Consider the following 15,581-nt stretch of genomic DNA (forward strand, 5'->3'; position numbering starts at 1 on the left):
GAATTAAATATATACACTTTAAAAATGAAATTAAAAACTGACATATGACAATAAATACTGAATAGATAATATTGGTTGATTAATTATATAAATATGAATACAAATATATATATATAAATGTGTAAATAAATAAATAAAACAAGTTATAATATTCACTCCTTAAAAATGTTGTGGTAAGTGGGTTCTCATTTTCCATACAGTAGTGATGCCATCTAGTGTCCAAGTTCCAGAACTACATTATAATTTGTTAGCTCTTATTTTTAGTAGAGGTGAAATTGTTAAGAATTCATTAATCCCTGGGCTAGTGTTGGAATCTAGGTTAATCTGCCACCATAACTCCTTACTTTCCAATATTTCCTCCCAGAGGCCTCCCCTAATGTCTGGCTTAACCTGGTCCAACACAAAGAATTCAAATTTAGCTTCAGGACATATATTGCTATGTTTGTATAATGCATTAGTGTTTTTAGCTTTCAGAATGTCGTAATTGTGTTCATATATTCTACGTTTCAAACATCTCTCAGTTTTGCCCATGTAGAACGACTGACATTTCTGACAAATAGCAATATAAACTACCCCTCTACTATCACAATTATAATAAGTCTTGCTTTTTATCCTTCTCTTTCTACTTTCTATGTATATTTCTGCCTTATTCATGATGTGTGGACACTGTTGGCATATTCCGCATTTGTATGTCCCCCTCCTCGTAATGTTTCTATCACAAACTATTTCATTGCTCCTTTCTAAAATTTTACCTATATTTGGTGGATTTTTGAACACTATCTTTGGTTCCATTCTAGGTATCTCTTCTATATCTGTTAAGGTACTGAATTTATTCCATTCTTTTTTGAAAAAATCTTTTAACTTCAAATTTGAGCTGTTGTATTCTAACACTAAACTTCTCTTATAGAAGTCATGATCATTTTTCTTCTTATTTACTATACAGTAACAATACAGGAAGGTAATAACTACAGAGAAAATTTTCAGAATTGGGGGGGGGGGGGGAAGAGGGCAGGGGAGATATTATTAGATACCCCCAGCCCTGAAGTCATTGACACCATCCCGGATGTTATAGAGAATGATAAAGTCAAACACACCTATCAAAACTTTACCATTTACAATTTTAGTCCTCTTTTATTAAACTTAAATCATTTTTCATTACTCAGTAAAGGATTAAAGTATATACCTAACAGTAGAGGTGATTTCACTCGTACAATTTTGGACGTGAAGTTATTTACGAGGAAAATTAATTTGGAGATTATGGCTTCTAAAGCGGGCTTTAAAAGAGATGGAGGGGGTGACAATATGTTGAGGAGGAAGTCAATCTATAATCCCCCATTATTCCCTCAAATAAGGAACTTTGAAAATATTATGGTTGGTTCAGTTAGGAAAAAACACAATGCAAGCTGGGTACATTATAACCTAAGCAAAAATGAGAACGAAACCTTAAAGGAATTGAGTAGAAATACATCATTGAGGGTTATGAAGCCGGACAAGGGTGGGGGGATAGTTATTATGGACAGAAGTTTGTACGAAGGAAAGATGAACACTATTTTGAGAGATGAAACCAAATATACAGGGGTATCATTAAATGAAATTAACGTTGCCTATCATAGGATTGATTCCATTTTACAAGATCTCCTGATAGAGAATATAATAGACGATAAAACTTCAAAATATTTAGAAGTAAAGAAACCTAAGGTAGCTACTATATTCGGAATACCGAAAATCCATAAGGATATGGAAAATCCACCCCTCAGACCAATTGTTTCGGCTGAGGGCTCCAAAACAGTCCCCTTAGCCAAATTTGTAGATTTCAAGACAAAGCATATCTGGGTTAATAAGTTAATTCTTAAAGATTCCTGGGACTTATTGGGGGAATTAAAACAGGATAAGTATAGAGAGGATGTTATGTTCATCACCATAGATGTTATTGATTTGTTTGGATGCATACCACACTCTGAGGGTATGAATTCATTCGAAGAGTCTGTGTTTGAAAATGATAATTTGAGTCTTAATGATAAGATAGCGAGTGTGATACTTATGGATACTGTCTTAAAATACAATTTTATTATGTTTGATTGTGAATATTACAAGCAGAAGACAGGTGTGTCTATGGGGGCCGCTTGTGCCCCCACATATGCCAATATCGTACTTTCCAAATGGGAAGATCAGTTTATTACTAATTGTAAGTTCAAGGAACTATGGACATTGTACCATAGATTTTTGGACGATATTGTCATCTTTTGGATAGGTGGTGAAGCAAGTTTTTTAGAATTCATGGAATACATCAATCAAACTACTAAGTTTCTGAAGTTCACTTACACTATCAGTAATGAGTCCCTGAAATATCTAGATATAGAAATATATAAAAGGGCAGGAAAATTTGAGAGCAAGGTACATAGAAAGGAGACATATGTGAACTCCTTTTTACATTACGATAGTGCTCACCCCTTACATAGTAAGAAGAACATTGTCAAAGGACAATTTGTAAGGGGTTCACGAATGACATCAAATGACTCCGATTTTCAGGATGAATGTAAGATATTACATAGTATGTTCAAAGAACGTGGATACCCAGAGGAGTTTGTTAACAAGCTAAGAAGTGAAGTAGAGGAAGGAAGGTCGGGTAGATTTAAACCTATATTAGGCAAGGGGAACACACATACCCCAGTAGTAAATAAGAAGAAAAATGATCATGACTTCTATAAGAGAAGTTTAGTGTTAGAATACAACAGCTCAAATTTGAAGTTAAAAGATTTTTTCAAAAAAGAATGGAACAATTCAGTACCTTAACAGATATAGAAGAGATACCTAGAATGGAACCAAAGATAGTGTTCAAAAATCCACCAAATATAGGTAAAATTTTAGAAAGGAGCAATGAAATAGTTTGTGATAGAAACATTACGAGGAGGGGGACATACAAATGCGGAATATGCCAACAGTGTCCACACATCATGAATAAGGCAGAAATATACATAGAAAGTAGAAAGAGAAGGATAAAAAGCAAGACTTATTATAATTGTGATAGTAGAGGGGTAGTTTATATTGCTATTTGTCAGAAATGTCAGTCGTTCTACGTGGGCAAAACTGAGAGATGTTTGAAACGTAGAATATATGAACACAATTACGACATTCTGAAAGCTAAAAACACTAATGCATTATACAAACATAGCAATATATGTCCTGAAGCTAAATTTGAATTCTTTGTGTTGGACCAGGTTAAGCCAGACATTAGGGGAGGCCTCTGGGAGGAAATATTGGAAAGTAAGCAGTTATGGTGGCAGGTTAACCTAGATTCCAACACTAGCCCAGGGATTAATGAATTCTTAATTTCACCTCTACTAAAAATAAGAGCTAACAAATTATAATGTAGTTCTGGAACTTGGACACTAGATGGCATCACTACTGTATGGAAAATGAGAACCCACTTACCGCAACATTTTTAGAGAGTGAATATTATAACTTGTTTTATTTATTTATTTACACATTTATATATATATTTTTATATTCATATTTATATAATTAATCAACCAATATTATCTATTCAGTATTTATTGTCATATGTCAGTTTTTAATTTCATTTTTAAAGTGTATATATTTAAATTTATATTTTTAACAACAAGTAGTAAAGCACTTTATGGTGAAAGGCATTAATATTAATGAATTAAATACATGGATTGGAGTGTTTGAATGAATAGGACAAAGCTCTATGACCAATGAAATGGATTTTAATTAAATTATTTAGTATTTAAATGTGTGTCAAAGGAATTAGTTTGTCTGATGAAGTCTTGGTGACGAAAACGCATATTTGTAGTGTGGATGTAAGAGCGTTTATTTAGTTCTTTGGCGAGTCATATTATCTTGTTGCTGATTCTATTGTTTCCCGAGTGAAGCAAGTAGTGTGAATTTTATTTTTCGTGGAATAAACTTTTTGATCACTCAACAGCGTGCCCTGGCACTTTTTATTGGATTTATCATTCTATTATAGTTATTAATTATGTGAATTTTAATGGGTCTTCTCTAATACATGGAAAATTTTTAGACATACGCAAATCAGCAGGGTTCCAAGGATGATGAACAAGTTCCCTGTTAGCCCCCAAAATTTCCCTGAGAGGTGTCACTAGATCCCCTCCAGAGGTAATCTGTTGTTGTACGTTGTCATGTGAGCACGTATGGTGAAGATACAGGAGTGTCAAATACTAATGGCCCTGTTGGGGAAGTAGAAGCTATCTGAGAAGGATAGGAAGAAGAACCCACCTCGACTGCAGATGCCTGTTTAGAAGATGAAGCTTGAACAGGGGACCCAGTCTGAGATTTGCCAGTATCATGCGAACTGGGTGTCCAGTGGACATTAGACAGAAAGGTAGGGGTCTGAGAAACAACCGAGTCTTGTACAGGAACTACCTCTAGTGATGCATATGGCAGTGGGAGTGCAGTCAATACTGGACAATTATCATCCTCTTCAGAAGATGTCCTTCAAGGATGCATCTGCAGTCCTAACAAATGGGTTGTCCTGTCGTCAGGCAGCCCTTCGGTCGGCCGGATTCCATAGTCTGGGTCTGGCTTCGGCTGGTGTCGCACTTCACCCGACGTCATAGCTGCAGTTATTCGGGTATAAAGGCATCAGCCGACGCCATTTTCCCCAGTCTTTCTTGCCGCGTGGCGCCCGAAGCAGAAGCTGTTCGCAAGTGCCTGTCGGTCAGATCCAGAGATTACTACTACTACCGAATACTACTTCGAAGACTTCTAAAAAGCTAAGTACCCCGTTGGGGACCCTTTCTTGCCTCAGCCGATGTCAGAAAAAGTGAATAACTGTTTAACTTGTGGGAAACAAATACCTCATAAAGATTTCCACTCTTACTGCTTACCTTGTTTAGGCCCAGACCACGACGTAGCAGCTTGCCTAGCCTGTGCTTCTTTCAACCGACGGACGCTTAGATGTCGGTCGGAGTTTGCTGAACAGTTTTTCGGTTCTGATTTTGCGTATATTATGCCGTCGGACCCTCCGACTACACAAATTGCCAAAAAACGCAAAGAAAAGGACTGACACTCGCGGTCCGCGGTTTTGGCCGAAACCGCGGTTAAGCAAACCGCGAGTGTCTCTGTTTCGGCCGAAACCGAGCAAACGGTCCTTGTTTCAGCCGAAACCATGCCTTCTACCGAGGCCTCTTCAAACCTGGTAGAATCGCCTTCTGAAATACAACCTGCTGCTGTGGTTTCACAGGAATTGTCGGACACTATCCCCCTGGATGTATCCACCCCTGCACGTGGAGCTGCTAGGCCTCCTGCAGCCATGTCCATTAAGGCTTTTGCCAGGGCTAAAGCAGCCAAAACTTCTAAGTCGGTGCCTGTTAAGCCCCCCTCTCACAGGCCCAGTTCCAGTTCCCAAATGCTTTCTTTGGCAGAGGATCTCATCTCTTTAATAAGGGGATCCCAACCTCATCCAGACAGGGCCTCTCAGCCACCTCCAGAGAAGAGACCTAGAGCAGAGCCCCCTGAGCCAGTGTCCACGGATGATTCCTCGGATGATTCAGACAATACAGACCCTCCAGAGGCTCCTTATTCTCCCTACGAAGACTCATGCTGAAGAGTCGATCCCTTCTGCCTCTCCACCTGAGGAATTTTCCTTTGGGGAAACCTTACATGCCATGAGGGAACAATTTCAGTGGCAGGGCCAAGACTTTTCAGATTCCAGAAAAGGCTTAGGACCTTTTTGCATTTACCACAACATAGGCCTTTAGCTATACCTCCAGTTCTTTCTGTTGTAGATGATGCATTTAATGATGCTTGTACTGCTCCTGATTCTTTACCTCCAGCCCCTGCTAAGCCCGATAGGTTCTACAGGGTCCCGGACACACACCACCATTTATACAAGGCTCCTTTGCAGATCCGAGACTGTCTCCCAGGGGCCTAAGGCAGTAGCATCTACCTCTGTTAAAAATCCCTCCCTCTGAAAGGGAATCCAGGTCCTTAGAGAGATGGGGTAAAAAAGTATACACCTCTGCTACTCTGTCAGCTAGGGCCTTGAACTGTCAGTTTCATATGATTCAATATCAGGAGTTTATGCTTGAGCAGTTAACTAAAAAACTCTCCTCTAATGATTCTTTAGATAAGAAATATGTTCTAGAAATGGTGCATAACATTCAGCAAGTTAGTAACCATTCTTTAAAATGCGGCTATGATGCACTGGAGGCTTCCTTTAGATCAGCCATGACTGGCACAGTTATCAGAAGGCATGCATGGTTGAAGGAACAGGCCTTGCCGGACCATGTTAAATCAAAATTATTAGATGCTCCCATGGACAAGGTCAATTTATTTGGTTCTCCTGATCAGCAGGTATCGAAGAAAATGGAAGAAAAGGCAAAATCTGTACAAACAGTGAAATATTTCTTACAGGTGCAACCTCCAAGGTTTAGCAGGAACTGGCCCTCTAAAAATTGGTCCTTTCCAGACTCCTCTAAAACACAGAGAGGCAGGAATAGGCGTTCAAGAGGCAGAAATCAATCCAGAGGTGCCTACAGGGGACGCCAGTGGCAAGGCAACAACCAGCGAGGCACAGACACAGCCACTACCACTGCAACAGGACAATCACAGTGACTTGGCCCTGACACCGCCTACCAGGGAACAGCTAGCAGCACCCCTAGGCGGAAAGCTAGCCTTATTTTCAAAGAACTGGCATTACATCACAAGGGACAAGTGGATTTTACAAACTATAGACCAAGGTTACAGGTTTCATTTCCATACTCTACCAGGAAAAAGAGGAATGCCAAACCTACCACCAAATCAAAAGATAGAAGCTCTAAAACAAATAGCTCAGCTAGAGAGAATGAGAGCTGTGGAAAAGGTACCATCTATGGAACAAGGAAAGGGATTTTACTCCAGACTCTTCCTGGTACCAAGAAAAGAAAAAATGGAGGCCTATTCTCGACCTGTCCGCTTTAAACACATTCCTCATTGTTCCAAAATTCAAAATGCTGACCCTACAGCAGCTTCTTCCCATGCTGGGCAAGGAGTCTTGGCTGGTAACTCTAGATCTCAAGGAGGCATACCTGCACGTCCCCATACGACCAAATTGCAGAAGATACCTCAGATTTCTTGCAGGATCAGAGCATTATCAATTCTCAGCATTGCCCTTTGGCTTATCTACTGCGCCCAGAGTGTTCACGAAATGCCTGGCATCAGTAATCGCTCATTGCAGACTTCAGGGAATACAAATTTATCCCTACCTGGACGACTGCCTCATACAAGCGGACAACAAAAACAAGCTAACAGAAGACTTAGAGAGTCATTTACTTGCTGCAAGCCCTGGGATATACAGTCAATATAAAAAAGTCAAGGCTGATACCATCCCAAAGAATAACCTTTTTAGGTGCAGAGCTGGACACATCACAGCAGATGGCATTCCTAACTGTGGAAAAACAAGAACAACTTCCTCTTTACTTCTTGGCATTAACAAAGCAGAACCATCTAACAGCACGAAAAGTACTGCAAGCCCTGGGCTTCATGGCATTCTGCATAATTCTAGTCCCTCATGCCAGACTGCATATGAGAAAACTACAGTGGTGCCTGAAGAATTTATGGTCTCAACACAGACACAGCCTAGAAACCAAAATCCCACTAATTCCATGCCTGAAGCAAGAGTTCCTATGGTGGGCTCAGGCCTGTCAGTCAAACGCAGGTTTGCCCTTCTGCAACATTCAACCAAGCCAAACTATCACAACGGATGCCTCAGACCTCGGTTGGGGGGCCCACATGCTGGACATGTGCATACAAGGCCTATGGACTCAAGACCAGCTGCACCTGCACATAAATCTAAAGGAAATGCTAGCAGTAAAATTGGCAATCCAGACATTCAGACCCTTCCTCCAAGAAGGACAGTTGATGATAAGGACAGACAACACCACAGTTATGTGGTACATCAACAAGCAGGGAGGCACACATTCATACCCTCTATGCCGGATGGCACTGGACCTATGGAATGTGGCTCTGAGCTACAATATTCAGCTACAGGCAATTTTTGTACCGGGAAAAGAGAACATTCTAGCAGACATATTAAGCAGAACTACCACGGATGCCCACGAATGGATGCTACACCCGGACATCTTCAAAGCCATCACAAGAAAATGGGGACTGCCACAAATAGACTTATTTGCATCCCCACTCAATCACCAGCTCAAGAAATTCTGCACAAGAACGTACCACCCACTTGCTTGGAAGGTGGACTCCCTATCTTTCAGTTGGAACAACCTGACAGCATATGCATTCCCACCACTTCCTTTGATGCACAAGGTGCTATTGAAGATCAAAGAGGAACGTCCAAGGATCATCCTGATAGCTCCAGACTGGCCAAGACAACATTGGTACCCATTACTGAGGAGCATGTCTCGGGGACAAATGTGGGCACTACCCCTGATCCCATTGCTGTTAGCACAGAACAACTACAACATACTGCATCCAAACCTGAGAACTCTGCAGCTGACTGCCTGGAACATTACATAAGAGCAACTAACCCAAATTTATCCCAAAGGGTTAAAGACATTATCCTTGAGGCTCGCAGACCTTCTACAAGAAAGAATTATGCAGCAAAATAGAAAAGATATCTCATTTGGAGTACTGCAAAGGGAAAAGATGTGTCACTGGTAAACATAGCCAACATCCTGGAGTACTTGGCAGAGCTCTTCCATGCAGGCCTGTCCTATTCCTCCATCAAGATACACGCATCAGCTATTTCGGCAGAATACAGCTTGGATCCCCCTGTCTTCTCACACCCTCTGCTCAGACAGTTTCTGAGAGGAACTAAAAATGTAAAGCCTCCTAGGAAACCACTATTGCCAGCATGGGACTTGAACTTTGTGCTAGAAAAATTGACACTTCCTCCTTTCGAACCAGCAGCAACAGCAGAATTACAATACTTATCCTGGAAAACTGCTTTCCTGCTAGCAATCACCTCAGCAAGAAGGGTCTCTGAACTACAGGCATTAATGGCAGTGCAACCCTTCCTGATCTTCCATCAAGACAGTGTCCCCATGAGAACAAATCCTACATTTATGCCTAAGGTGGTATCCAGAGTCTCCTTAAACCAGGCTATCCACCTACCTACATTCTTCCCCAACCCACAGAACAGGGGAGAAAGACTGTTGCATACCTTGGATGTGCATAGACAATTACGCTACTACCTGGACAGGACCAAGTGCAATAGGAAAACTGACCAGCTTCTGGTAGCATATGCAACAGGAAGGGAAGGAAAAGCAATTTCAAAACAGACAGTCTCCAAGTGGATAGGAAATTGCATTAGATTTTGTTACTCCTTCCATGGAAAGAAAACTCCAGAGAACATCAGGCCTCACTCCACAAGGGCTACAGCCACTACTACAGCTTTCTTACGAGGGGTGGCTACCAAGGACATTATAGTGGCTGCTACTTGGACCTCCGTGCATACATTTGCCAAGCATTATAATTTACCTCTATACTCTAGATCCCGAGCAGGCTTTGCCACTGCTGTGTTGCAAGGGATCCTAGCTACACCATAATCTCTCTTCTTTCCTCCTCCCCTAGTTTGGCTATGGTATTCTACCCATTTGTTAGGACTGCAGATGCATCCTTGAAGGGACATAGTACAGTTTTGTACCTACCATAAATGTAGATGTCCGATAGGAATGCATCTGCTGTCAGGATTACCCACCCGCCTTCCCCTCTGTGGTACTCCTAGGGTATTTGCCATCTTTCAGCTAGCTTGGGGGGGATCTATTATGGTGTATTTGTTTGTATATATGTACATACATGCTTATTTTATGTGTTTGCTGCTCTCTACTATTTGGAAACATTGGCATTTATCCAAATTTAGCCATGCAAGAGGGCACCTGGCATCTGGGGCAAGAAACACTGAGGAAAATGGCGTCGGCTGATGCCTTTATACCCGAATAACTGCAGCTATGACGTCGGGTGAAGTGCGACACCAGCCGAAGCCAGACCCAGACTTTGGAATCCGGCCGACCGAAGGGCTGCCTGACGACTGGACAACCCATTTGTTAGGACTGCAGATGCATTCCTATCGGACATCTACATTTATGGTAGGTACAAAACTGTACTTTTCTGCTTTTTGGCAATCCTTAGTTTGTTCCAAACCTGCAAAGACAGGAAAAAGGGATCCCTTTTTACTGGTCTGTACTGCCTTTTTAACCTCTTACTTGTTGCAACAATTTCTTAACTTCCTGCAACCCTCTTAATGCTGACTGTCTTCCCTTTTAAGTGCTTCACTGCACCAAGAATAAAATGCTGTCATTTGTTCCCCACTTTTCATTTCTTCCAAAATACCTTTCAGTGTCAGCAATTTAGTCTTGTAAGTTTCATTTAATGGAAATACCCCACCAGCACAATTCTTGGTAAGCTGAAACCAGGCATGCGGATATTTACAACTGTCCCTTCCTATAGTTAAAATACATAAAATATGCAGCTGTTCTCTTTTCAGGGATTTGATCTTACTTGCTTATCTTTGCTCCCATTTTTCTTTTTTTATAATAAGTTATAACAAAAATGTTAGGCTTGCCTTACAACTCCTGGATCCTGGCAGCTACGAAGACAGAAAATAACTGGATGAGCTTGAAAGGGACGTCAGTGTTGTGTTGGAACAAAAAGAATTATGCTGGCAGTTGACATTAAATGCATTCAGAAAACTAGGACTTTACTACTATTCTGTTAGTGTGTTGAATTTTACGTAAGCTGCCACACAATTTGTAAAGGGTTTTTTAGGAAATTTTTGAGGAATATTTTTTGTAGTAAAAATATACTAAATAAAAATGTGTAGAATGTGTATAAATGTGTGTATGCTTAGTCATTTTAACCTCAATTCTGCTTTAATTATATTTAATTATATTTATTTATTTACATTTGTTGACCGGGAATGTCCGACTGGATGCAGGTCCATTTTCAGTGGAGGCCTGCGAAGAAAAGCTCCACAAATTAGAATATTACAGACATAGTTACAGATGAAGAATCCTAGCAGTTAAAATATTACAAGAATAGTACATTCAGTAGATGACTAGCATCTGTTCTATCCACGAAGTCATAGTAGATATTAACAATTGTTAAAATAAGAAGTTATTGCCGTATAATAAGTAGATAGGCATGGAAGTATCAGAGCTTGCTGTGATCTAAGGTAGTTTGTGGGGTGGAAGAGAGGTAGAGGGTAGATGGAGGTGGAGAAGTTAGAGGGGAGAGTTACAAGGGCATAGCCAGCATGTTTTTAGGTGCGCTTTAAGTTGAGCTTTGAAGTGGGTGCATGATGGTAGAGAGGTTATTGCATCACACCCGAGTTTTAAACTAAATTCAAAACACACATTTTTCATGCATATTCTTGGTGGTGCGGTAGCATTGTCGCCTCACAGTAAGATGTTGCCCTGTTTGATTCTCAGAGCGTCTTCTGTGTGGCGACATGCGTGAATGGCCGTTCCTTCGTTGAAGGTTGTGCGTCAGGCCTGGCAAATCGGCACATAAAAATCTACTGCCAATCATTAGTGGACCGGAGTTCCACTGTGGCGACCCCTAACCGGGAAAAGCCGAAAGACCCAACAACTATTATTACCGTGTAGTATTGGTGTAAGTCCTCCATTTACTATATTGGTGGACATTAATGCGTACGCCTGCACAATTTTGTACATTAGTTTTCTTCATCCACTGTTTTCATTGTATAAACATGTTTTTGGGTCTGTAAGCATGAAGACTGTAATGACACTTTGTTTTGCAAAGCACTGACATTTTTTCTGAGCTGTTAATAACTTCGTTTTTATGCACACTGGTACACATGGATGGATATTAACTAGATATTGTTAGACAGATGTATTTTTATATTTAATGTATTCGTTTGATTCTTTTAGACAGCTGTGTTTTTTCTTTGTTTTAGTTCTCATCACAGACCTGATGAAAGCTTTATTGCATTAGTTATCCAAAAGTGGTTTTATTTAAGCCTTTTTAAGTGTATCTTATGTTTTTCTTAATAGCTGATCTTGGAATGTGGGTTGCAAATAGATAGGTAGTGTGTTCCTTAACTAGGATTTAGTTTGATCTAATCAGTGGTAGTGTGCGGGGTGGGTACTTGCTGTTCTAAAATGCACTTTTACAGCCCTGTTTATATTGTTTGCCATGAATAGGCTGGTTTAAAATTAAACTACGTATATTTTCCACACCTATTTCTAAGTATATGAAAGCTGATATGTTTAATGTTGTTAAAATATTTCTGATTTTTGTTAGAGGATTGCTTGTCTGTAATGAATAAAGGATTGTTGCTTTGGAACACTGCCTGGGTTTCATGATTTTTGGAATGAAGCTGACTGAGCTCATTAATGAAGTTTTAAGAGCACTCTCTCTTTTTTTTTTATTTTTTTTTTTTTAGTATTCCCTCCTGTTATATATGTAAAACAGCTTTTTCAAATGTCTGGTTCCTGCTTTTGCGTTACATCCACCCACTTATGTTTGGCAAGTTGAACCCTTGTATAGTTTTTTATTGTAACACGTGACAGGTTCAAATGGAGATGACAGGACCTGGTTGAGTGTTGTCATTAAAGCAAAACCCAACCTCATAACCTGTTAACTTAAAAGAAATGCATAAAACTGTGTACATCTTCAAATGAAGTTTACCACTCCTGATAGAAACAGTTGCCCTAAAATCAACAGTTGTGCACAAGGGCAAAAGGTAAACTAAAATTAAGGTCATCAATGCTAAGATGCATGTTAAAGCATAAACTTCTGCTTACACTAATTACTGTCTGTTCTTGTCTTAATTTTATTCCCCTCCGTGATGTGAAAAACAGCTTGTATGTTTTCAGAAAACATTGATATGTTGTCCGATCTCGCCCTCATTCTTACCAGGATGGGTTCAGATCCGATCCTCTGATCTGGGTTGACTTTATATGCAAGCTTGAGGTCTTCCACTAGCTTTTGGGTAAACTCTCCCACCATGCCCTAGGAGCATCTTTCAGATCTCGTTTGCTGCTAAACAAGATTGGGTACTCATTCTGGCTAAGTATAATTTTTATATACATTTCACTTTTTATATCTTTGCTGTTTCTTGTTGTACTAGGGTTAAGTAGTTAGTTCTGCTAAATAGTATACTCCACCTCTTTTGCCTGTTTTTTTCTGCTGGTTGGCCATCTTTCGTTGGTCTTTATTCTCCCTCTCCCGGCTTTCTGTAAACTTCTATAGCCTGTTTAAATTAGAGTGTTTTTTCTCTCATATCTCCCTACTTGAAATTCTGTTTCTGACAGTTCGTTTAAATTAGAGAACTGGCTCCCCCTTAACCCATTTGAGTTAGAGGGCTTTCTCCCTTCTCTTTCCCTTCTGTCTTTGAGCACAGTCTGTTTAATTTAGAGGTCGATGCCTTCCTTTGAAAATTTTCTCCTTTTGTTAATAAGATTTGTCAAAAAAAAAATTTGTATACACATTCTTTTCTTTTTCCTTCAAAAATGTTTTCCAAGGATTCAAAACCAAATGCGAGGATTGTGGGCAAAAAATGTCATTGACTGACAGACACAATTTGTTTGGGAGCTGTCAATCTCCAGGAGTCTTGCTCTGTTTGTCATTCTTTTAACCATAAAGCTCTCCTGGAGTGGAAAAACAAACTTGTATTGAGAGGACTGTTAAAGACCCCCTTCTCAGAGGCTATTCAGGTAGATCCGGGTTCTTCTACACCACAAAAGTTTCCTCCATCTAAGTCTGGTAAAATAGAGAAAGATCTTCCTCTAGTGCTCCATTGGAAACATCTAAACAAATTGCAAAAAATTTGTCTCCGGATCTGAAAAATCATCGACCCCGACACCATCTGTTTCGGCGCTAAAAGAATTTGAAATTCTGAGCCTGTCCCTAGTACTGGAGCTGTTCTCTCCCACCCTCAGGTCACCCCTTTTGCAGCCTTGTAAATCTCCAGCCTCCTCGACTAGGTCTTCCAGGAGCCTGTCTGACTATGTAGATAGTGGTACAAAGCCTATTAAGGACTCCGGCGCTGGCCGAATTATTATTGGATTCAACCCTATGGGATTTTGATCAGCTGCATCCTCTCCTTCTGCTCTGATTCCTCCGATCTGATCTCAGACTTTGGAGTCGGGATGTCCAGAGCTGATACTGGTGGAAATTTCAGAGCCGAGACCTATATTGGCATCTTCAGGCCCAACCATTGCTCAGACATCCTCAGCTCCCTCAGAACTCTGAGTCTAGCCGCTGAAGCTCTCCAGCTGGGTCCAGGGAGAGGAGTTGGGTTGGACAGTTGTCTGATCCGATCATGCCTCTCTGGGCATCGGCCCCCACCTCAGTCTTGGGACATTTGTCCTTAGTTCTGTGGGTTCCCTCGGCTTCTTCGGATCTAGGGATTTCCTCTGATCAGGGGCAGGGGGGGCCTTTGAGGTGATGAGAGTACTGTCTGCAGACAAATCCCACTGTCATGACCGGATGTTCTTCCCCCTAAAGCACCAGTGTCTGCCTCTGTATCCTTGCTTCCACAGGGACGCAGACATCCTAGGCCTCAGGATGCCCCACAAGGCACCTCCTGAAACCTCTCCAGAGTACCCCTCTGAGGTGGTCCCTAAGAAGAGGCTATGTAAGGGGAAACATTTAGATTCCCCACAGGAGTTAATCACTTCTGATATGGACCTTGATGAACCTGAGAGGCCCCAACAGTCACCTTTTGATGTCTCCTTTGGGGACATCCTAGAAATACTTAAAGATGTGGCTGGAAGCCCACCAACCCTTCAGTAGAAGAGTTCGTACTCCTGAAGGCTTTTGGATCTCAACCTTCCTCCACTTGGGTGTCTCACCTTTCGACGAACTGATGGTCCTAGTTTCTCGAAAGTTGTGGGAGTCTCCAGATTCAGTGGAACCTGTTCCTTGAAGGCCAGATAAGTTCATTACATCCCCAGCTGACAAAACGTTCCGGACCAAGGGAGTCCCAGTAGATGCTATGGTGGTGGCGGCAGCCACCAAGAAGGAACTCTCCAAGACTTCGTCTGTTCATCCACAGAACAGAGTCTTGTATGATGGGCAGATATGGAATGTGAATTTTTTCTTCAGCAACTTTTGCCCTCGGATCGCTGAATTATCCTGCCCGTTTTACAAGGTACAGAGACCTCCTGATAGTCTCCTGTCAGCTCGCTATCTTAAATTCACTCATCAGCTCCTACATGAGGCTCATCTCTTATGCAGCAGATGGAGCGAGTAGGGCAGTGGGTTCAGGAATTTCCTTAAGGAGACATTCCTGGATGCACTTGTGTGACTTTGCGGAACATTTTAAATCTTCCTTTGTGAATGCCTCATTTAATGGCTCATCTCTTCGGCCCCAAAGTCAAGGACACACTAACCAGGTGTGAACAGGAATGCAAGATGTAAGAGTCCATTTTTCCCTACCTACCAGACAATATCCCAATGCTCAGAAAGGAAGTGGAAAAATGTGTTTTCAAAACTCTTAGAGAGCTTTCTAGGACACACGTGGTGAATCTTGCCCCAGGGACAGAGGTGGGAAGTGGTAATGGAAGATGCCAACCATGTGGCAAATGGGGTCCACAGAATCAGGGCGATAGAATCTTTCTTTGGTAAGCCTT

The sequence above is a fragment of the Protopterus annectens genome, chromosome 17.part0, assembly GCF_019279795.1.
Source record: "Protopterus annectens isolate FY-2018-M chromosome 17.part0, PAN1.0, whole genome shotgun sequence".
Taxonomy (NCBI): domain Eukaryota; kingdom Metazoa; phylum Chordata; order Ceratodontiformes; family Protopteridae; genus Protopterus; species Protopterus annectens.